Source organism: Doryrhamphus excisus, chromosome 6 (genome assembly GCF_030265055.1).
Source record: "Doryrhamphus excisus isolate RoL2022-K1 chromosome 6, RoL_Dexc_1.0, whole genome shotgun sequence".
NCBI classification, from domain to species: domain Eukaryota; kingdom Metazoa; phylum Chordata; class Actinopteri; order Syngnathiformes; family Syngnathidae; genus Doryrhamphus; species Doryrhamphus excisus.
Genome location: NC_080471.1, coordinates 3,127,727 through 3,149,249, shown reverse-complemented (window position 1 = coordinate 3,149,249; position 21,523 = coordinate 3,127,727). Strand labels below are relative to the sequence as shown.

The 21,523-nt window shown below is 41.9% G+C and overlaps 1 protein-coding gene across 5 annotated transcripts in view; it reads left to right on the top strand.

Moving 5' to 3' along the window:
- drp2 (dystrophin related protein 2) overlaps window positions 1-21,523 on the top strand; it is a 225,584-nt gene that overhangs the window by 82,490 nt on the left and 121,571 nt on the right. The window contains exon 1 of one of the 5 annotated variants that reach the window (XM_058076027.1): window positions 19,569-20,195. The exons of the other annotated variants lie outside the window; for them this stretch is intronic. The gene's annotated coding sequence lies outside the window, so the exon portion shown is untranslated. Of the gene's footprint in view, window positions 1-19,568; window positions 20,196-21,523 lie in introns of those variants that run through there. 5 annotated transcript variants of the gene reach the window in all.

Genomic DNA, 21,523 nt, shown 5'->3' with positions numbered 1-21,523 from the left:
TCCTGTTGATGGTGGTCCTGGATGGCAAGCTCGTCCCCATCCCCACTGTGTGATCAGATGTAGGCTCTACATCAGGCCCAGTTGCTTCCTGCCGATACTCTACACGAGGCCAAGGACAAGTGGCCTCTAGTCCCTGTACAGGCTACATAGCCACCCAAGGGGCTCTCCTTTCCACATGCGGTAGTAGCACCCAACCTGCAGCTGCCCAACTCCATCCCTTCCATGGCCAAGGGTGCCGCCAGTTTCGGTGGGGCTGCCATCCGGGCTGTACCCCAGAGGGTTCTGCTGGCTCCGCCATGCATGCCGCCCTGGCCTGCTCCTGGAGGGGTCCCAATAACACCACTGGACTTGCTGTCCCGTAGAGGTCCTCGCATCACCTGTGCTGGCATGTTGTTCCCCGAGGGAGTCCCGACAATACCACTCGGCATGCCGTCCCCAGGGCCTGGAGTTTATCACGCACACCAGAGCGCCGTAGGCGCCGCCCGGTCACCCTCCGCCAATCGTCGCTCCACCTGCCATATTACCTAGCCCTAGGTTCTTCTTATTTCCTGTTTTATATTCTTATTTTGCTGGCACTTCCTGTTTTGTGCTGTTTTCAGTCACTGGTTTCTAATGAATTGGCCTCTTCAGGAGAGTGCGCTGTGCTGGTTGTTTGGGTGGACTCTTGCGATGGTATGAATTCCACTGCTTCACCTCTCACTTCTAGTGTTTTTCCTCCCCGCAGCGGTCCTTTTTTGCACTTTTGCTTTTTGTATGTTTTGTAAGTGTTTTGCTTAAAACCTCCAAAAACACCCGCTTCCATATTCCTAATAACCAATCGCTGATGAATTAATACTAACAGCTGCTGTATTCTGAATATGACTTTTTCGTGGACTCGCATGGTTGAGCGTCATTGCCCAGCTGAGCTGATTTGAACTCTGGGTTGTAGGCTCACTTAAGGTGGGGGTCACATGAGCAGACGGTGTGGACACCTGTGATTGAGAGTGCTGTCACAACACCTGAGCAACTCCTCTGGGGTGGGATGGCATGGGAAGTGTACACAATCGGCCTGAGTGATGGGTGGGTTAATGATGCTCGACAGAATAGCGTGACCAGACATGGCCGATGTCTCACACACACGCCGCTTGCAGGGGTAGCCAGATGTATTTAGCTTGCAGATGGAGCAGCTTGACATTCTCCAGGGTCTTCCTGTTGGAGTGAAACTGTTTTGTTTTGCTTAAACATCTGAAATTTTTATGCCAAAACATAAGCCCTGCTGCATAAATGACTCGGAACCTCAATTATTTTATTTATTGAACTGTGGCCTTAAAAGCAAACAGTTGGAAGAAGGTAGGCTTGTTTTGCTTCTCAAGGTGCATTTAGCCTAGAATAACTTGGTCTCAAATAGATTTAGAGCAGGAGCCCAGAGGGGTCAGGGTAGCCGGAAAGCTAACAAATTCCCATGTGCACAGCATTTAGTACAAGGGTCACTGTCTAGAGAAATGGACATCTGCCGATCTAGCACTGGTGGGTGTGGTCATGAGGGCTGTGAAAAGGCACTGAAAATTCGAGCCAGATTAGCTCCACCTTCTAACAAAATGAAACATGTTGAAATTCAATCAGCATGTTGTATTGTGTGATAAATAAGCAAAGACAGACATTTCTGGTGGTGGCCTACCCCCGGCAGATACCAAAATAGGACAAGAAAAGTTTGAGCTAGATCAGCTTTGTGACTAACAAATTGAAACCGATGCTAAATTGTTCAGTACTGCAAACTCTTTCAAAAATCACTAACGCCAGACAATTATTGTGGTTGGATGGCCGCGCCAGACACTTTGAAAGGGCTACACCCTCGGAGCTGACCTAGATTAGCTTGTGGGCTAACAAAATAAAACCACTTGCAGAATGTTATCTATGATGATGTCTATCTCAAATAACCATTGCCAGACATTTCATTTGGTGGGGTACCCCTGCCAGATGCATTGTATAGGCCCCGCCCTTGGATGACCCAGATCAGCTATTCACCTAACAACATAAAACCACTTGCAAAACGTTAACCATGTTAATGCTTATCCCAAATGACCATTGCCAGACATTTCATATGGTGGGGTACCCCTGCCAGATGCAATGTAATGCAATGTAAATGGCCTTGCCCTTGGATGACCCAGATCAGCTAGGCTAGCCATTCCACCTTACAAAATATGACCACTTGCAAAATATTGACCATGTCAAGATCAATGGGGCTAATAATACTGTTACAGTCATGAGCTTGTGAATTTCTACATTGATTATAATTATTCGAAGCCTTCATCGTCCTCCAAATCAGAATCTTCACTCCATGCCTCATCTGAATCAATCGGTTCTTCACCCTCGGCGACGTCAGGATCAGCCTCCTCTCCAACGATGATAGTTTCATCGCTGTCACTGTCGGCGCATTCTTCATCAAAGAGAGCATCTAGTGTTGCGGATCCTTGGAACCATATAGGTATGAGAAGGCTGTTGCTTTCAGCCCAGCCATTGTCTGTTGGTGATAATCCATTCCCAGGATGTGCGGTTGTTGCTTGGATCCACAATATTGTGACATATTGCGACCTCTTAACCTTCATCTGAAGAGTACGTTGACAAGGTGGCAACAAAGCACAGTCAACTCGTTTGACATTTGCCAATGGGTCATCCTGAAATGCGACAAAATAAGTTAAATACCTTAAAGATTTGTTAACCTCTGTATACATAGGTCAAAACACATTCATGTAGATCGATCTTACAAATTTTATTCAATGATTTTAATGTTCAAAACTCATTTTCCCCCATTATCCATTCCATCTTCATACCTGATTTACTTTGCCAGTAATCTGTACTAACTTGCTGTACCGTGCTTCATCAACATCAGTGATCTTGCTTTGGGCATATATGCAGCAAACGAATGCCGATGCCACATCCATATCGACTGTCGCATTTGGGTCCCTCATGGTGATGAAGAGTTTGATAAATCGTCCTGACTTGTCTTTCATCAAGCAGAGATGGATGTAAGCACAGGTTAGCTGTATTTAGTATGTCTGAATGTATCCGAACTGTAATTAAATATTGTGGCATTAGTTTAGTTATACCGTAAGATGCTGCTGCAGTTGTCAAAATTACATATACTGTCAACTCGCCTGAAAAAGGCAATTGTGAAGTCACACCCAGTGAATGCATGGAATCCAGGGAGTGCTCTCGCAAGTCCCGCTTGGCATTCTTCAAGGACATTGGTGATGTTGGTTACATTGATGTAACGTCTATTGTTCCCCTGTCCACAGTCCACGATGATTTTGGTCATGGATCGAACTTCTGGGCGTTGCTGTCCTAGGGCACCAATGAGTATAACCAGGACATCCGTATCTGATGCTCGTACAAGGATGCTACCAGAATTGATGTTGGTGATATGGAATCCAATGAGGGTGTCTGCCTCTTCATGGTCAGCCTGAAGGTTTGCTGGGCAGGTCACAGAGATGTTCTCAAGCTCATCACTAGGAATGTACTGGTAGCATTCACCACCGAATGAGACAACCACAGTCTTTCCCCTAAAAAAGTTCCAGTAGTGGTTTTTCTGCCACTCAGTCAAAAGGAACTTAGCTAGCGCATTCTTGAAAATCCCATTGGTAAGTAGCATCTTGCCATTTTGTCTAATGGTCTGATCAGGTCCTGTGATGCTGTATGCCTGATCTATTGCCCCTCTCAACTTCCTCTCACTGTCCTTTATGGAGTTCTCAACATATTTGTCAAGACAAACGTGCACCTCATTTCCGCTGCCAGAACAAACAACAGACAGCAGTGATTTGGCGATGGATGCGTAAGATGCCCCCATGTTAATCTGGGAGAGAACAGAATGTAGGAGAAGTCCGCCATCATAGACCTGAGTGTAGCTAAGCGGAAGCTCAGTTTCCGTTACTGGCTCTGTCTTTAATTCCTCAAGTTTATTCAACAGGGCTGACTTCGGAGTTTTGATGTGTGCGCCATCACTGTGTGCAAGTGCCAAAGGATGGGTGATGATTGGGAATGCTAGAACTTTCTTTAGATCGAATCCAGTCTTCTCTGCAATGACCACAACCATTAGAATGAATATGTCGCGCATGCTCTCGGCATTTGTTTTCTCCGCCTGTGAGGCTGGCAATCTAGCCTTCTTCTTGACATTTTCGGTTGCGAAGTTCTGTATGTTTATTCGCTTAACGGGTTTCAGGAGTCGACTGGAATCAGTGTCCCATTCACCTTGGAATTTCTTTCTCCCCTGTGTTCCTCTTTTCAATGTGTTCAACAGATACGCTTCTGTAGCCTTGGAAGCTGCTTGACCACTTGCTAAATTAACAAGGGACTCCGGTGCATCATCAGAAAAAGGATTACAAAATTCCTCCATTTTAGCACTGAGTGCAGCCATCTGTTCATTGTCCTTCTTGATTCGAGAGGGACGGCACTGGACAGTGGCATTCTCCCCAACTTCTAAACCTGCAAATGTCCCAAGTTCTGACACAGCCATTGCTCTTCGTGTCATAGTCAGTGACCAACGTCGCATGGTAGCCTCTGAGTTGCGAAATGCAACGCTTGCCTTCATCTGTGAAGCTGCATCCCTGTTCACGGTTTGCTCGAGAGACAAGTCCATGGCAGATCTGCTGAAGTCCTTCTTGGTGCGCCTGATTGAGAAAGCACCCCTCTCAAGAACATTTTGAAGTTCTGGGCCTGATCTCTGTAACTTCTGCAGAAACAGGGCTCTCAAAGAGAGCAAAGAACACATCTAACATCATCGGAAACACATCAATGTATCCTCCTACATCATTCATCTTAACACAGCGTTGTAGCTCACGAAGTAGGCGATTTATGAGGAATATGCTGTGCAGATGGGAATTTGTTAGCTTTCCAGCTACCCTGACCCCTGTGGGCTCCTGGTCTAATTAGCCTCTCAGTAACGTGACAACCTATAGTGTCAGATATGTGACTAAAGTCGAGAAAAAATAATCTACTAGCACATTGTTTCAATTCACATGTGAGTAGGGGGGAATCAATTAAAACAGACAGTTTTGTAAATCCAAGGAAATACAGCTGGAATAGGTGCAGATTCTGGAAGATCTACAAAGCGTTCTGTAGCTGCTCTAAAGGAGTCCACAGCTCAAAACAAATGAGCATAATCTCAGTAATATCCCCTTTGGATATCAGTAAACTGTAATTAGTTCCAAAGTACTTAGTAAGTAAAACACATACCTTTTAACAACACAGGAAATTGTATTTGGATGACTCTGTTGTACCACCGGAAGAATCTCAGGTACTACCAGTGGTACCTGTTTGCATGCATCACTGCATTAAGGTCTACTGAAGTCACTGACACTGTATGTTGTTTAATGTTCTGTAAGCAACGTGATAAATATAACACATGTACCCGCAATTAGGAAGTAAATAGTTTTGTGGTCCATAATGGAGCATGCACCATGATCGCTCATCATTCATCGTTCACATGCACCGGACGCAATGTTGACTTGATCTTCAAGATTTTGCAGGAAGTTCTGCAAAAAATGGATAATTACTATTTCCTTTTGGCATCTTATTCACCTGATGCAAATGTATTTTACGAAGCCCCTGGGGGGACATTGGGGAAAATAAGAAGTAGTGTAAAAATATGTTTTGCGAGATAACAGATTTAGCATTATTTTGCAAAACGTTCTACTATATGGAGCTACTTCAGGAAATAGCTTGCTTCCACTGAGCCAAAGTCAAGTGGAAATGCATAATTTCCATTTTCAGCATTTGTGCATCCCTTATTGCACAATTGTAGCGGTGTAAAGTGATGTTTTAAATATAAAAACAAAATGTTTTAATGATTTGTGATTGTTGTTTGGCTGGTCTTTTGAAAATAAAATGCTAACATCCAGTCTGGGCTAGTGTTTCGGGAGACATATCTTTGAGCACCAGCGCGCTAAAGGAAATGCATTTATTTGTCGTACACTTGTGTGCACTGCTTGTCTTATGAGTAAACATTGTCATGTCAGAAACTCATCTTTAGGATTGGGATTGCCAGCTGATCCACTGTATTTGAAGATCAGATAATATCTGCTCCCGCCATGAGATTGGGCTGATCCGGTTGCTGTATCACGTTCGTAACAAAGGTCCGTACTCCAACTTGCTCGGTGCGGTAATGCGCATCGAAGCTGGTTGCCACTTGACTCTCACCACGTGCATGAACAAGACAACGCAACATGTCTGCAGTGTATCAAGATTAAGTTAATTTCACTTTGGAGGTTGGACATTTGCTCAGTGTATCAGTGGTAGTTGCCCCTCACTGTGCCTAGACGGCTGTGTCTGTCTGTACAAAAGTGTTAGCCACACTATGTAATAAAGTAATTTAAGCAATACTTTGGGAACATTATTTTTTTAACTGCTTTGAAAAGGTAATTTCATAAATATATTAAATTCCACAAATTCATGTTTGTAACAAAAGCTTATCATTATTTAGAAAAGGACTCTTAATAAAGATTCAAATCCAAAGAATCTGAGAAATGATGTCTTTGGTGTAAAAGCTTATAGTGGTGACTTCATGTTTGTGACGTGTGGCGGATGTCCATGGCCAAATTTGGGGTTGTAATAAGTTGCAATATTTACTTGCAAAAGGCGATTGGGTACTGCAACATGGTACATTTTTACATTTTTGATTTCACATGAGTTGGTGCCCAGTAGTACAGATGGAATTCAGTCGGTGCCCATAAAAGTAACGTTATTGCTACCCATCCATAAACGTGTACTATGTCGAGCTTCTGGTCATTACGTCCGTGCACGTGGGACATACGATGTGCGTTTGGAGAGTACAGTATTACATGTGTGAATTAAAACAATCTGCTCATACATGTTTTTTTCCAACTTTTGTTGCATTTCCAACACCTTTCTACCCAACTAACTAACTTTCTGCATTTACACGACTTCATGATGACACTTAATTTGGCATAAACACTCGCAAGCTCAGACCTGCAAATGCCGAAGACTACGTATGTGCTGTATGTGTTTGTATGTGTCGGTGTTTCTTAAGTGGGGGGGCTTGTCCCCCCTGGGGGCTCACGGGGAACTGCCATGGGGTGCGTGAGAGGCAGGGACGAGTTTTGATATTAATGCAGACCTGCAGGCATGTATGGATTTGTTGTACTGGTCATGCAATTTGACTCTTGAATATGCTTTCCAGTTTGTTGCGTTTGGCTGGTTTCAGTTTGGAGTTCAAACTGAAACCAGTACTGATGAATAGTAGATATGATCAGTTTCTCAATAGTATTTCAAATCGTGGCATGACAGAAAATAATTGAGAACCACTGGCGTAAGCTGCTCTTATTTTTCACCCAGCTCAATAGACTGTGCAAAACAACCACTGTACCTTTAGGGTGTTTTGTCAAATCACCACCAAATTTGGTAAACACTTTTAATAAACTGGCAACTACATGTGTGTGAAATACGAGCAAGATTACTTGAAAAACATGGCCATCGTCAAAACACACAGCAACTTTGCTTGGGCACGAACTCAGCAACAAATTGTCATAAGTCACAGTCCTTTTCTCTGCTTGTGAAACTTGTTGGATGTCAGCATGTCTTCCAAAGCATTGCGGTCATACCACAAATGTGACTGACCTCAAGGGGTGTCTGCATTTTCACAACCTTATTTGTTTGTGTAAGCTAGCTCTTCTGCTGCAGGCAAATACATAGAAATTGATCATATAATGTACAAATAAACCACATGGCGGTGCTGTTATCAAGAGTATAAAGGTCTCATCCCGTAAGGGGGATTGACTTGAAATTTCTCACACAATGGTAACTTTAGGTATTTTGCCAAATCAGCACACAATTTAGTACACATCTTTATGGGACTGACAAGCATGCGTAAAAATTGAGAAATTAATTGAAAAACATGGACAAAATCAAGTAGGACGTCTTTGCCGAAGCATGAGCAAGACTTAGTAACCATTTTACCTTGTACGTTTGTCTGTATAGATACGTGTTATTATACATGCACAATTTCACCCTCCTATAATTAAAGGAAGTGGGTCATTTGAAATAAATCTATGTTGGGTTTACCCTACTGAATATTACATATTTTTGTTCTGGTTATGAACTCTAGTCCCTAATGTCATCACTTGCGTAATTTTCTCAGCACAAGCTGGCTCATTAGAGGGGACATACAATGTATTGTTAAATGTTCTAGCCTGAGCTTATAAAGCAAAGAGGGCAAATAGATATGAGTTATGAGTTGTGTGGCTGTCATATGAATGGTGGTTGTACCGAATGGACAGGCATGCTTTGTGCTTGTTTGTGTGCAGGAGCAGCTGCTCTGTGCAAGGTCGCATTTGCATTTTGACATGAAAACCATGTAAAAGGTCAGTCATGACAAAACGCACTTTTTATCACCGGGTGTCGAGATGTTTTACCAGCAGGGATTTTGACCTGTGATAGAGAATGAAAAGCACAACAACAAAACGGCAGTTAATCATGCAGGAAAAATAGCCCACTTTGTAAAGCTGGAGTATTGGGCGTGGCTGGCATTCTCTTGGTGTCTGAGTGGAGAGGTGTATGTCAAATGGAGGGCCACATTGTAGCAATCTTCCTGTCACAAATTGCAAGATTTGTGGCAAGTTCAAAAATAACGACAAAAATATGTCTTTAGTAGAAGAATTGAAGGGTGATGGTGATTTGAAATAAGAATGAAATGTTGAATATGTCTTCCCTGCTCATTTCTCATTTCACTCTTCCATTCCATTGTTATTCATTGCTATGGTCTTTTTCCTCATGACTTGTCACGACTGGACTTCTACTCAGCATTTGTACTTACCTTTGTCACAAATGCTTAATCCCTGGCAAAAACAAACCATTATTTGTACTTTTGTTTATAATTAACACATTTGTGTTAAAACAATATAACATAAATGCAGCTGAATCTGAGCTACAAACCTTAAACCATATCATCAAATACACTTTCCTCACATTGGGACGCACATCTATTTGTTGGTAACAAACTGGCTAACTTTTCTAATTGGATGTCAGCCTCAAACATGAAGATGTAGTCACCCATGCAATTGCAATTGTTTTGTTTCTGCAGGCAAGTGGCAAACGGTGCCTGGAGAGGAACTGTGGTTTTGTATGAGGAAGTCTGGCGTGACAGAGAACAATATTCAAGTGGTGCAGGACATGTATGGGGACTGTTAGACTGTACGTGGTAAGATTCAAGATTTCAAGGTGGAGGTGGGACTGCATCGGGGACCAGCCCTGAGCCCCTTCTTGTTTGCTATGGTGATGTTCAGGCTGACAGATGAGCTTAGACAAGAATGTCCATGGACTGTGATGTTTGCAGATGACATTGGGATTTGTAGTGAGGGTAGGGAACAGGTGGAGGAGATGCTAGAAGAGTGGAGGTTTGCCCTGGAAAGGAGAGGAATGAAGATTAGCCGCAGCAAGACGCTATTGATATGCTACAATGACATACTTAGCCTCTGCATGCTAAATGTAGGACATTTGTTTAATGTCCGTTACCATTTAGGTGTTAATATGCCCTCTCGAGTTTCCGAGAGCCTCCCATATTTCACCCCTTTTCTTCTCCCATAATTCTCCCAATTTTTGGAGTGGCCACCACTTTAGATATACGTATTACTTTTTGTAATCTTCAACACCATCAATATATTAGCATTTATATTTATTCATAGACACCCCCATTATACTTTATGCTTTATTATGCTGGGGAAAAAAATCCTCTCTTACTCTCTTAAGGTTTGAAAATTGGCTTGCTACTTTAGACTTGTTGATTTGGTACGGTTGCTATTTTCACAACAGAAGCCCACTTTGTTCAAGTTGGTGAGCTTCATAAAGACTGTTGTGGGTCAGAGTCCATGTTGTCTTTGTATAACAGAGCTTCCCTCTTCCTGAGTGTTCATTCTCCATCTCCCACTGGGCTGTGGGCTGTTTGATTATTTCCAAGCTCTTCCCTGCCACTCACATCTCACATAAACCGTTTCTGGTTCGAGGAAGTCCTTATCCCTGCTCTCATCCACTTTCTGTCTTCTCCACCCCGTCATTCACAGCGGCCTCGTCTTCATGCTGGTGTCAGGTAGTTTGTGACAACTCCACTAATGGGAATAACAAGATTCGAGAGACTGGAAAACATCGTATAACTCCTTTTTTCCCCCAAGGAGTTCAAACGGTGATGAGGGAAAAATGTTGCAGATAAGTGGGAAAGGAGAGAGTGTGTTTATGGGCTGTTGAGCACCAGTGATGATGTTCATAAGCTGTTTTTCCTCATGCTCCATTGATTCATAATTTGTCAGGGAATTCTGTTCAATGTTGCGGCTTTTCGTTTTGATTTGAATTATTCCATGAAAATTCCCAGCAACTAAAAGCTTAATTTGAGAAAAAAGGACATTCCTGACTGCAATGCGTCTACTTTAAAACAGGGGTGTCCAAACATTTTCCACCAAAAGCCACATACAGAGTACGCAGGGACCACTTTATTTGCTATTCTTCAATTTACTTGATAGCGTTACACTTAGAGGAGACCTATTGTGCTCATTTGTCGGCTCATTGTATTGAGTTTTGGACTCCTATGGAGTAGCTACAAACAATAACCCAACAGAAAGCTTTGTTGATTCACCAGAATCTGCACCTATTCCAGCTGCATTTCCTTGGCTGACACTCTGTGATGTCACAGAGTGCTCGTGTTGGAAAAAAACTCTCTGAAACCGAGCGTTCAGAGCCATTTCAAACTTTTTTCAGCGCTCATTTTTCCAAATGTGTAAAACGTGAAACTTTGGCATCGTTTAACGTTTAACGCCATAACGCCATAACGCCACATTCTAACAACATTTATAAGTCAGAAAAGTATAATAGGTCCCCTTTAAACCAATACAGTGTAGATCAAAATACGTATGCTACTTTGTTAAATATACATTTAATCCAGCTTTGTATTGTCAGTGACAAAATAGTTTGTAATTTTATGTTTAGAATATCCTGTGGGCCAATGAAAAATGAGCTGTGGGCTGCAAACACCCCCTGATTCAGACTTTGGATACATCTGCTTGATGTACAAAGACTGATGATGGATGATGGTGGAAATGTAAAACCTTGCGACTTTACATACTTTTACAAACTTTATTTTGTCACCTACAATACAAATAATACAATAAATATATATTTATCAAAGTAGTTTTCCATTGGTTTGAAGTGGACTTATTATGCTTTTTTCCAATTTTCTGAGCTATAAATGTATCTATAATGATTTATTCCCGTGGTAAACGATGGCAAAGGAAGATCTATAAAGAGTTCTAAAGCTTTCTGTACTGGTTTCCGTGTGTAGCTGCTCCATAGAGGTCTACAACTCAATACAAAGGGCCGAACAATTAGCATAATAGTTAAGTTCCCCTTAAGGGGAAAAGCCCCCTATGGTGGTCATTTGGGTTTTGATATGATGGACATAATCCACAGCTGATGTCTGTTAGTTTCCTTGAGTCGTCACTAATGACAAAAATGAAGACATTGATGCTACCGTCTTTTCTCCACAGCTACCAATGTCTGGCTGCCCTCAGTCTCCTCTTAGATCAAAGGACTTGGATCTGCCATTGCTTTTTCACTGTAGCCCACAACTACTGAGGTAGTCTTATTATGTATGTGGTTTTTCTTCTCAGATTTGATTTCCATTGTTGCACAGTCTATGAATTATGATCCTGCTCCACTCTTTAGGTACTGTTCCATATCAAATGGAAGAGTTGCGTTTTGTACACTTTGGATAAGGGAACTGATCTGTACCACTCATTGCCTTCGTTAACATGCTTTAAAAGTATCACAGTCCTGCCTCCTGCCTCGAGCGTTTTAATTCCATCTCTTGTCTTCCCCCTCACTGCTCATACCTGTCTCCCCCAGGCTGTAAAACATGTTGCCACAAACAAGCTTCTTCAATTCCAACCCAGCGACAGTTGACATGTCCATAAAAGTTGGATGTACTACTGAGGACGCCTCTAAAGCAGCACCATGACTGCTGCCTCCCAATGCTTCCACAGAGAGGCCAGATGAAGCATGGGGACGGGGACGGGGACGGGGATGGAGGAGGAAGGGAGGGTTGCTATTTTGGTTGCTCTACACATACCTTCCAAGTCCTGCGTTCTGCTGCAGTAATCCCTTCCATTTAATCCAGTTTCTGCTCTCCACAGGAGGAGGGAAAAACAGTATTCCATCTAAACAAAATACTGTTGAGGGCCCACATACACGGTAGCCATTGGGGTCCTGGAAAGGGACACCCACAGCGTTAGACTTTGAAAATCTCTGCTATCTGCGACATGAACAGTCTGCTGTTTTTAACGACCTATTGCTAAAAATACTTGTCAAATATCAAATATCTATGCCACAAGAGTGTTTGTTTTTTTAAGGAATCTACTGCATTTCAACTGATACTGTGGTCATTGTATTTTCGGGGCACTGGACAAAGAAAGAAAGAAAACGCAAAAAAGACTTGAACGCAAACAACTTATTCAGCTTTGTACCAAAAGGTAACAAACAGCATTCAAAATAATGCCTAGCTTGCTGGCTGGGGTAATTAGATGCATGTGGCAAAATCTTAATTATACATCATGACAGAGTAATAGTATTGTTTATCCAAGAGCGTGCCTGGGGGAGGCCTTCCTGAATGGTTTATTACTGTGGATAGACTAATGTTTAAAGACTTGTTTTCCATCGGGACGTTAAACAAATGACATTCCAAGCTGTAAGTCTTCCCTCCATCATCAGAGAGGGCAGCATTTAAGGTGTCAAATTAGGCTTAAAATATACAAAATGTCACCAAGATGAACCTGTTTCAAATGCAGGTGAGGAATTGCTTTGTCTTGAATAGTAGCAACCTTTAATGTTTCCTCCCCCTGCAGCATCGAGCAAGAGCGTTTGACCCCAGAAATCACACGGCATCCTCCTGCCGGAGCAGCATGTGTTTGCACTGTTATGTATATTACATAATAAAGTGGGAGCGATAATTAAGAAGTGACTTGGGTCAAGGCCACATCCCGTAAGAATCCATCTGTGTTTGGCTGGGATGTGAACAGTAATTATTTCATGAGATCTTGTCAATGTGGATCCCACAGCGTCTGTTTGTGAGTGTGTGTAGTTGGCTTCTCAACAAGCCGACACTAACACGGCAAAGTGTGTCACGGTGAAGCGAAGGCAAAGTTAGCATAGCATACGTTGAGCTTGATCATCTTTGCAAAGGCAGCCTTTACCGTGCATGTTACTAGATTGTGTACCTAACAACCGGTGACGTGTGGTCAGGGGAGGCAGACGAGGTTCTGCACACCAATCACATTTCAGCAATAATTGATGACATTAAATAGCTATCCAGGAAAAAATGCCTGTGTGTTCAGTGGATAGTAAATCTATTCAACTAGGTATACAAACTGTACACTGACTAAAGTATATCCAAGTCTCAGTTCTATGGAATTGTCCCTTGAGAAGATAAACTGTAGATATACTGTAATAAAATTGCTACATAAGAAAATGAATGAATCACACAGTGAAATGAATGGAAACTGTTCTGATCTCTTTTTGGATGCTAATGAGTCTGTTAATAGTGCACACAAAGGATCATCAACAATTGGGGGGGTACAACAATGACCTTATAGTGAGGTCACTGAAGGACAAATAGAGTATATGCGTACACAACACAATGATTTTCAAACAGCAGTTCTATTAAGTCATCATTGATCATTTCTCAGGTATATCCCATTATAGAGCAGACTCCAACACTGAAGCAATGTGTTGTCTCTGTGCATCACGTGAAAAGCTCCATTACCGTCTTTCTTCCTGACGCTCTGCAACCAGCCGGAGCACGTTTAAACTCAATTGTGTTAGCATTGATTGTTGGAAGATTTTAGTTTTAGTTGATTTTAGTTGAGTAAAAATAGCCTCTCACTAGCCCAGGATAGCCGTAGCATCTGAAGTGTACACCAGAAGCGGAGGTTGTGAGCTCTTCATATTTATTCATATTCATATTCATATATATTTACAGCACCCCCAACAAATCACCGAGACCCCTTTATTTAGTGAGAGCCCAACCATAAATCCTCAGTTTCTATAAAAGGCACCCTATTTACATTTTCGAGAACACGAGAATACAATATTCTAACTACATTTATAGGTCAGAAAAGGGGAAAAACCATAACAGGTCCGCTTTAGTTTCCGTTTTGTGCACTCTTATTTTGTATGTAACTTCCTGCTTTGCCTCGGCTTCCTTTGTTGCCCTCATCACCCACACCTGTCCCTAATTTCTCCTGTTTGTGTTTAGTTCAGCTGCATGCTTCTCCCTGCGTGGGATCAGCATCATTTGTCCATCTGCCTACCTGAGTGCTTCTTCCTTCTAAAAGAATAAATCTTTTTACATTTGGTCCTGTTCTGTGCATCCTGGGGTCGCTACACAAAGCCAACGATGCACGCCTGTGACATTAGCAACAGTTTGTACAACGGTTTTTATTTTTTATTTTTTACACTTTCATGAGAATTACTATGCTAAAACCTCTGGTAGTATTTAAAATAGCATGTGATCTTAGTGGCATGTTTTCCGTAAATGTATGACTCAGAGGCGTTTTACTACGGAGAAAATTAGACCATTTTTTTTTATTTTCCTGTATCTGAGTTAATGTGTCTGCATTACTTTCAGTATATGTACATATTGCTGAGATGTTTTTTCTATATTTCTGTGTTCCAAGAGAGGAGAATGACATGACCCTAATTTTGCCAACAGCTGCTTTCACAGTGGATTTGCGCCCGCTGTCCCAATTACGTACTGTACTTATTTGAACACTGGGGAAGATTGCGATGCTCATCATGTTACATCTTGTATTTATACTTTAGAAATATGATTGAATGTAATTTATACAGGAGGTTAAACTGTTGGCTTCCACCCCCACACCCTTTTTTTTAATGGACAGCCAGCTGTCATCCGGCCTTGCGTCTCCTGGAGTGTTTGCGACTCCCTCAGCAAATAGGAAGTGACATGTCTGACAGCTGAGTGTGGACTTTTGAGCAGAGAGCCAAATGTCACATTGCACACTGTCAAAAGCCCCCCCCACCTCTTGCTTTCATAATGAAGTCTGTGCTTCCAAATGAAGTCCACTAAAATCACATTGTCCATTAATTTGTGCTTTCCTGCAAAGAGACTTTGCTGAAGTCAATTATGCAGCACTCATACCTTAGTCACCTTTCAAAATCAAAACCCTATGGAGTTTGGAGTCCTATGTATTGTAGTTTCACATTATACTCTCTAAAGTAAGAGGTTTTGTAAAGTGTGACATATATATATATATATATATATATATATATATATATATATATATATATATATATATATATATATATATATATATATATATATATATATATATATATATATATATATATATATATATATATATATATATATATTTGTCTGTGCTGGCCTTTCATTGAACTATGGCAAACTGAAGATGTGTATCCATAATTTATTACTTCAAAAAGATCACTTTGCTGAATCCTGGAAAACCAGAAAGTCCAAAATTTCAGACCTCTGACTGGCAAAAAAAAGGATGGAGTACCGATCAGAGGGGTGATTCCTGACAATGCAATCAAATTGAGCCTTATGTTTGTACTGGTACAATTTTGGATCTTGTATTGAGTCTCATTAGTCGGGCAGTTGATGGCAGTCAGGGTCCAATATTTTGTGGGTGAGATTAATCTGAAAATCTTATCTCACAAAAAAATGTTCTACTGCATAGAGTTTTCTACTGCATCTGTAACCAAATGTGGCCACTAATTGTGGTGGGAAACGGCTACTAGCAACCCCGCTCCCTGTATGAAAATGCTTTTGCTCCATGACTTGCACAAAACAAACACAGTTAGTACGCTGATGAATTGTCACTTACTGCTTGCTCAATTCACACAACCAACTAAAGTTGGAAAGGCGTCAGTCTTCAGCAGCAGTTTGTGGGCTAGTCCAGCTGCATACTGGTCCGTGTTCACAAAGCAGTCCTGTGTGAAATGATGTTGACAGATTAAAATCTGTTTATTTTACTGGTAAGGAATCAGGAACTCCAACCACTTGTGCCTGATGGTGGAATCTAGCAAATTAGGCTTTGCTAGCAAGTAAACAGAGGAGCAGCACTTGGGAGAGGGCGGAGAAAGCACAGCTTGGGGGAGGGCAGAGAGCTTATATGCTTACAGACGCCCATATAAGGAAGTCCTTCCTTCTGTGACATCACAAAGGGGCAGTTTTACCACGCCTTCTGAAACCAAGCGTTTTGAGCCATCCCAAACTTCTTTCAGGTCTCACTTCCAAATGTGCGAACTTCATCATTTGAAACTTTGGTATCGTCTAACATGAGAATACAACATTCTTACGATATTTATCGGTCAGAAAGTGGAAAAAGCATAACAGGTCCTCCCTAAAGCTTTCAATTGTGGGGGGCTTTTTATATGAGGGGTGAGAGGGTTCCATAGCTTGGGGCCCACTACAGAAAAGGCCCCTGGTCTTAAGTCTCGTCTTGGGCAGAAAAATGCAGTTAAGCTCCACACAGCGTTCCTATTGAAGTTGTCAGCTATGACTTTGTCCTTGTGTCCTAATATAGGAATATTTCATCTTACAGTCATTGTAGCACATGAAACCCATCTTAATTAGCAGGGACTTCATTTGAAGTTTGCTAAATTACCTCCTTTCACAAGCAGGCGGCCTGTCTCCTCATCACTGGGCGTTAATGTGCACTTTTAATCACCCTTGTGAGGCACTTTGTGCTATTAATTCTAGACATCTTTATGTATTAATACTAATAACAAAAACCGCTGTTATAACAGATGGCTGTTGTGCAAATAATCTTGATCCTTTGACTTCCATATTGTTGATTTCTTTGCATGACAGTCGACGGTGTTAACGCCAAGGAGGAATAGTTTTGTGTCTTTGCTAATCCTCAAAATACCTTTTGATGTCATTATAAAACTGGAGTGACTGAATAATCTTCTTAACTTATAGACTGATATGTTGGAAATCCTCTTTAGTGTCATACTGCTCCAGTTTCAGCTTCACGTGGTGTATATATTACACCCCAATAGACTTCTTCTTCTTTAAGTGTTGGAGGCTGATTCACTATTACAGGTTTATTTCAGTCGTGTGCCAAGCGCAGTATTTGAAAAGAAGTATCACCCAATGACCCAAAGGATTCCATGGGTCAAATAAGTTTGGAGACAGCTGCTATCCAGTAGGTCATCTTGATGGAATAAGAAACAGCAATGGCACCTTTCCAGTATAAAACACTTGTGAATGACATGTTAGCTTGGGGTCAAATTATTCACCCTTCAAGTCGGAAGGGTAGTAAACTGTGCGGTTGGGGGCCAAAGGACTAGGGGCGTATTGAGAAACCTCGATGGAGGTGGAGTAGAGCTCAATGGGAAAACAGTAGCATCCTATTTTGTGTTAGTCACCTTGAGTTGGTGTGTGTGTGTGTTTGTGTGTGTGTGTGTGTGTGTGGGTGGGTCTGTGCCAAATCATGGACATTTTCCAATATTGTGTGTGAATAGAAGCTTTAATGCGTGTGTGCCACTACAGACCCTGCAGCAGCAAGCTGCAGCTGGAAGGGGATGCTTGATTTCTGCCAAGTTGCGCCTGGACAGCGGTAGAGCTCTCCAACCTCAGACACAAAAGCTGAGAGCACTCTTGACACAAAAAGGCGGGTGTCCAGTTTGACGGAGTGTATTGTCCAACACAAGGTACCACACTAGGCTATTTTTGACTTGGCATTTATTTGCTAACCAATGATTTTACACCTTCTTCACCCGAGGCCAGCTGACAACTTCCGGGTATCTATGCTTTCTTACCACGCGTGTGATGTGTTTTAACTGTGGGCGTAGCGTCGTGGGCTCTAGCTGGCTGACAGAAGGACGTGTTTTGCAATGACTGTGCGGAATTACTTCCATTTCAGTACAATTGCTCCTTCTGTCACTGTGAATGAATATTTTACTACAAATGTTTGTGAGAGTGAAGTGTCCCATTAGGATAACTCAGTGTGGGCAAAGACCCAAATACAAGTTGAGGCTGGAAGGAAACTTTAAAGTTGATTATTGAAGAAGAGTCATGCACACATACGATATTAGAGTGTTCTGTGGTTATTAATGTGTTAAAAACACATAAACACAAGGCTTGCTCAAGATCTAGTTGCAGAGCTGTACCTCGTACCAGGCGATTGAACACAGTCTATGCCTGCTCAGCCACATTGAGGAAGAAAAACTTGGCTAATTAGTGTCAAAGCAGTGTGTCAAAGAAAAGGAAAGCCATCTCCATGCAAGTGAAAATCAACGTCCAGCATGTTCACCGCTTTTTGGGTTCCTACCGCTCGACTGCCGCAGCCATCATTGATGATTAGCAAGTCTAACTGATGATGAAGATTACTGGAACCACCTCTACTGCATTAGGGCTGCAACTAACAATGATTTTAATAATCCATTAATCTGTTGATTAGTTTTTGATAAATCAATGAATCTGATTTTTACAAAATAGTTGTAATTTCAGCTTTTTTATTCTGAAATAGAAGATGCAAACTGACAGAGCAAATAAGTGCACAAACACCAGGTTGCCGCTTGAATATTCTGTTATAATAATGTTGAATAATAAGTATGAATGTTGTCAAATAGCTTCAGTAAAATAAAATGTACACAAAAATACAAACAAATGTATGCTATACACATGACAATATGCAGTGAGAGGAGGGAACAGGTGGAGGAGATGCTAGAAGAGTGGAGGTTTGTCCTGGAATGGAGAGGAATGAAGATTAGCCGCAGCAAGACGAGTGTATGTGCGTGAATGAGAGGGACCCGAGTAGAAGAGTGACGTTACAGGGAGAAGAGATACAGAAGGTGGAGAAATGTAAGTACTTGGCATCAACAGTCCAGAACAATGGAGATTGTGAAGAGGAGGTGAAGAAGCGTGTGCAGGCAGGATGGAACGTGTGGAGAAAAGTGTCAGGCGTGATGTTTGATAGAAGACTTTCAGCTAAAATGAAAGGAAAGGTATACAAACTGTGGTGAGACCAGCCATGTTGTTTGGTCTAGAGACAGGAAGCAGAACTGGAGGTAGCAGAGATGAGGATGCTGAGGTTCTCATTGGGAGTGACCAGGATGGATAGGATCAGGAAGGAGTACATCAGAGGGACATTACATGTTAGAGGCCTTGGAGATAAAGTCAGATATCGGCCAGACTGAGATGGTCGGGACATGTCCAGAGGAGAGATAGTGAATATACTGGTAAAGGATGCCAGGTAGGAGGCGTAGAGGAAGACCAAAGAGGAGGTTTATGGATGTAGTGAAGGAGGACATGAGGGTAGTTGGTGTGAGAGAGACAGATGAGGAAGACAGGGTTGGATGGAGGAGATTGATTTGCTCTGGCGACCCCTGAAGGGAAAGGCCGAAAGAGAATGAAGGCACCTCCAAAATATGTAGGCTACTTCTGTTATGTAAAGTGCAAAAAAACATTTTTGTTGTTTAAGGGACCTGAGCTGTTGGAACAGTAAAGGAATGACAAATAACGAAATGCAAATCAGAAAACGCTGTAACAGGATTTGTGTATTACTGTAAATGTGGAGAACAAGACCCACTCACTCTCTACAGGAACTTTGCATTGCAGTGCAGAAATGTTAGCAGAATAGCAATGTTAGCAACATGCTCCTGGCTAAGGCTGCCTCTTATGGAGGTTATGTTTCCTGCTGCTGAGCACAGACACTCGGATGGTGCTGAAGTATCAGGCTAGCATCGCTAACACGCTAGCATCAGACAAGTTACCAGAGAGACTAACATTACGTTTCTTCACTTTAAAACGGAACAAACCTCGCACGTTGTTGTGGTTTACGCCGCTGTTGCGCTCCCTTCATCTTCATCATTGACTCCACCATGGTTCCACTTCAGGTGCTGTATCATCATGTGGTGCTACTGTGCCGTGTTATCACTTTTGCAAAGCTTTCATGTCACACTTTTTTGGAGGTTTTGTCAAGCGTGAAGTGCTCCCACACTTTTGTTTTGCTTTGTCCCACTACTGTTTTCTCCGTGTCAGTCATGTTTCATTTGTTGAATTCAGTTTTCCTTTGAAAATACCGCCTCTGGTCTGACTCCACCAAGCTCTGTTCAACTCCCTCTGCGGGTGGAGTTCAACTTTATTTCTGTCAGCAAGCACTGACAAAGCTCTGCAGGTGAAGTAAATGGCCCTTTAGCACGATGAGTGAAATGAGTTCAATAAATCATGCGACACAACAAATCTAGAATGACTCTGTAAACTACTGCTGTGTGTTCAACTATTTTAAGTATTTTACTGTTAGAACATCATTAATAAGTCCATTTACATCATCTGAGAACTTTCAAATAATGGTCCTCATTTTGGTTCATCAATTTAGTTGTATGTCATTTGACATCCAATTCGCCGAGTTTGACTCAGTGAGCAGCGAGCTTTGCTTTGTCTAAATGTTGTCCAAACTCCAGCCGTGTAATACAGCCGTGTAGGTGTAAGAAAGTATGTGCAAGGACAAAAAGCTATATGAGCAACCAATGACATTCCGTAATATTTCAGTGTCCTCCCGAGTCTCCCTCCACCCTTAACCGCTGCGTGCCTAATGTAGCTCAGTTAACCTCAATGACGGCTTAAAGATTGTCAGTTGGAATCCCATTGACTTGGGAGGGCTCGCCAGCATTGAGGTGGGTGCTGTCACATTGAGAACAAAAAGTACTTTTTATCTGCACAGCTCCAGTAACGAGCATCAATGCAGGCAATGGTGTTGCGCTCCCTTGGATATCTTCTCAACAGATTGGCATCACCACGCATACCAGGCTTTGATTCGATCCTCTGATGTTTTATCTGCATGGGCTGCAATGTCCCTTTGTTGAATTGGTTGTGAAATACAGAAAAGCGATTCTCTGCTGTGATCAAAGTGTTTTGCAACTGAATCATCTTTTCCCACTTTTTTTTTTTGCAAATGCACAATATCAAAAGGAATGTATTAAATCCCATTTTGAGATTCATATATTTATTGTTTTTTTACTAAGGCAAACCAGCATTCCCACATTAATTGACATTGGAGTATAATACTTTGTAGTCTTCACAATGTTGCAATACTCATGTTTCCAGCTGCCCTCAGTTTCCCCCAACATCACATTTGACGTTTTAGTGGAACAACATGTTGAGAAGGTCTTGTTCTTTTGGGAAGCGTTGTCCTGCTTTGGTTGGTGGATATATTGTTTTCATGGTTCTATGATTACAAAACAAGACATTGACTTTATTTTTAGTTTTGTGTCTTGTGATAATAAATGTTGCTATTGTGGACATAATGATTTCATTTCCACTGTCAAGCAGACATTTCTGGAAGGATGTCAAAGACTACATTTTGTGTCATGCTAGGGAAATCTCTGCTGGTTTTCTGTAAGTAGCCGTGCACACAATACACACATGGCTGAACACAAGCGTCACATCAAATCAAGCTTATGAATAAATAAAGTGAGTTTCAAGCTTCATGTTCTCAAAACCAGG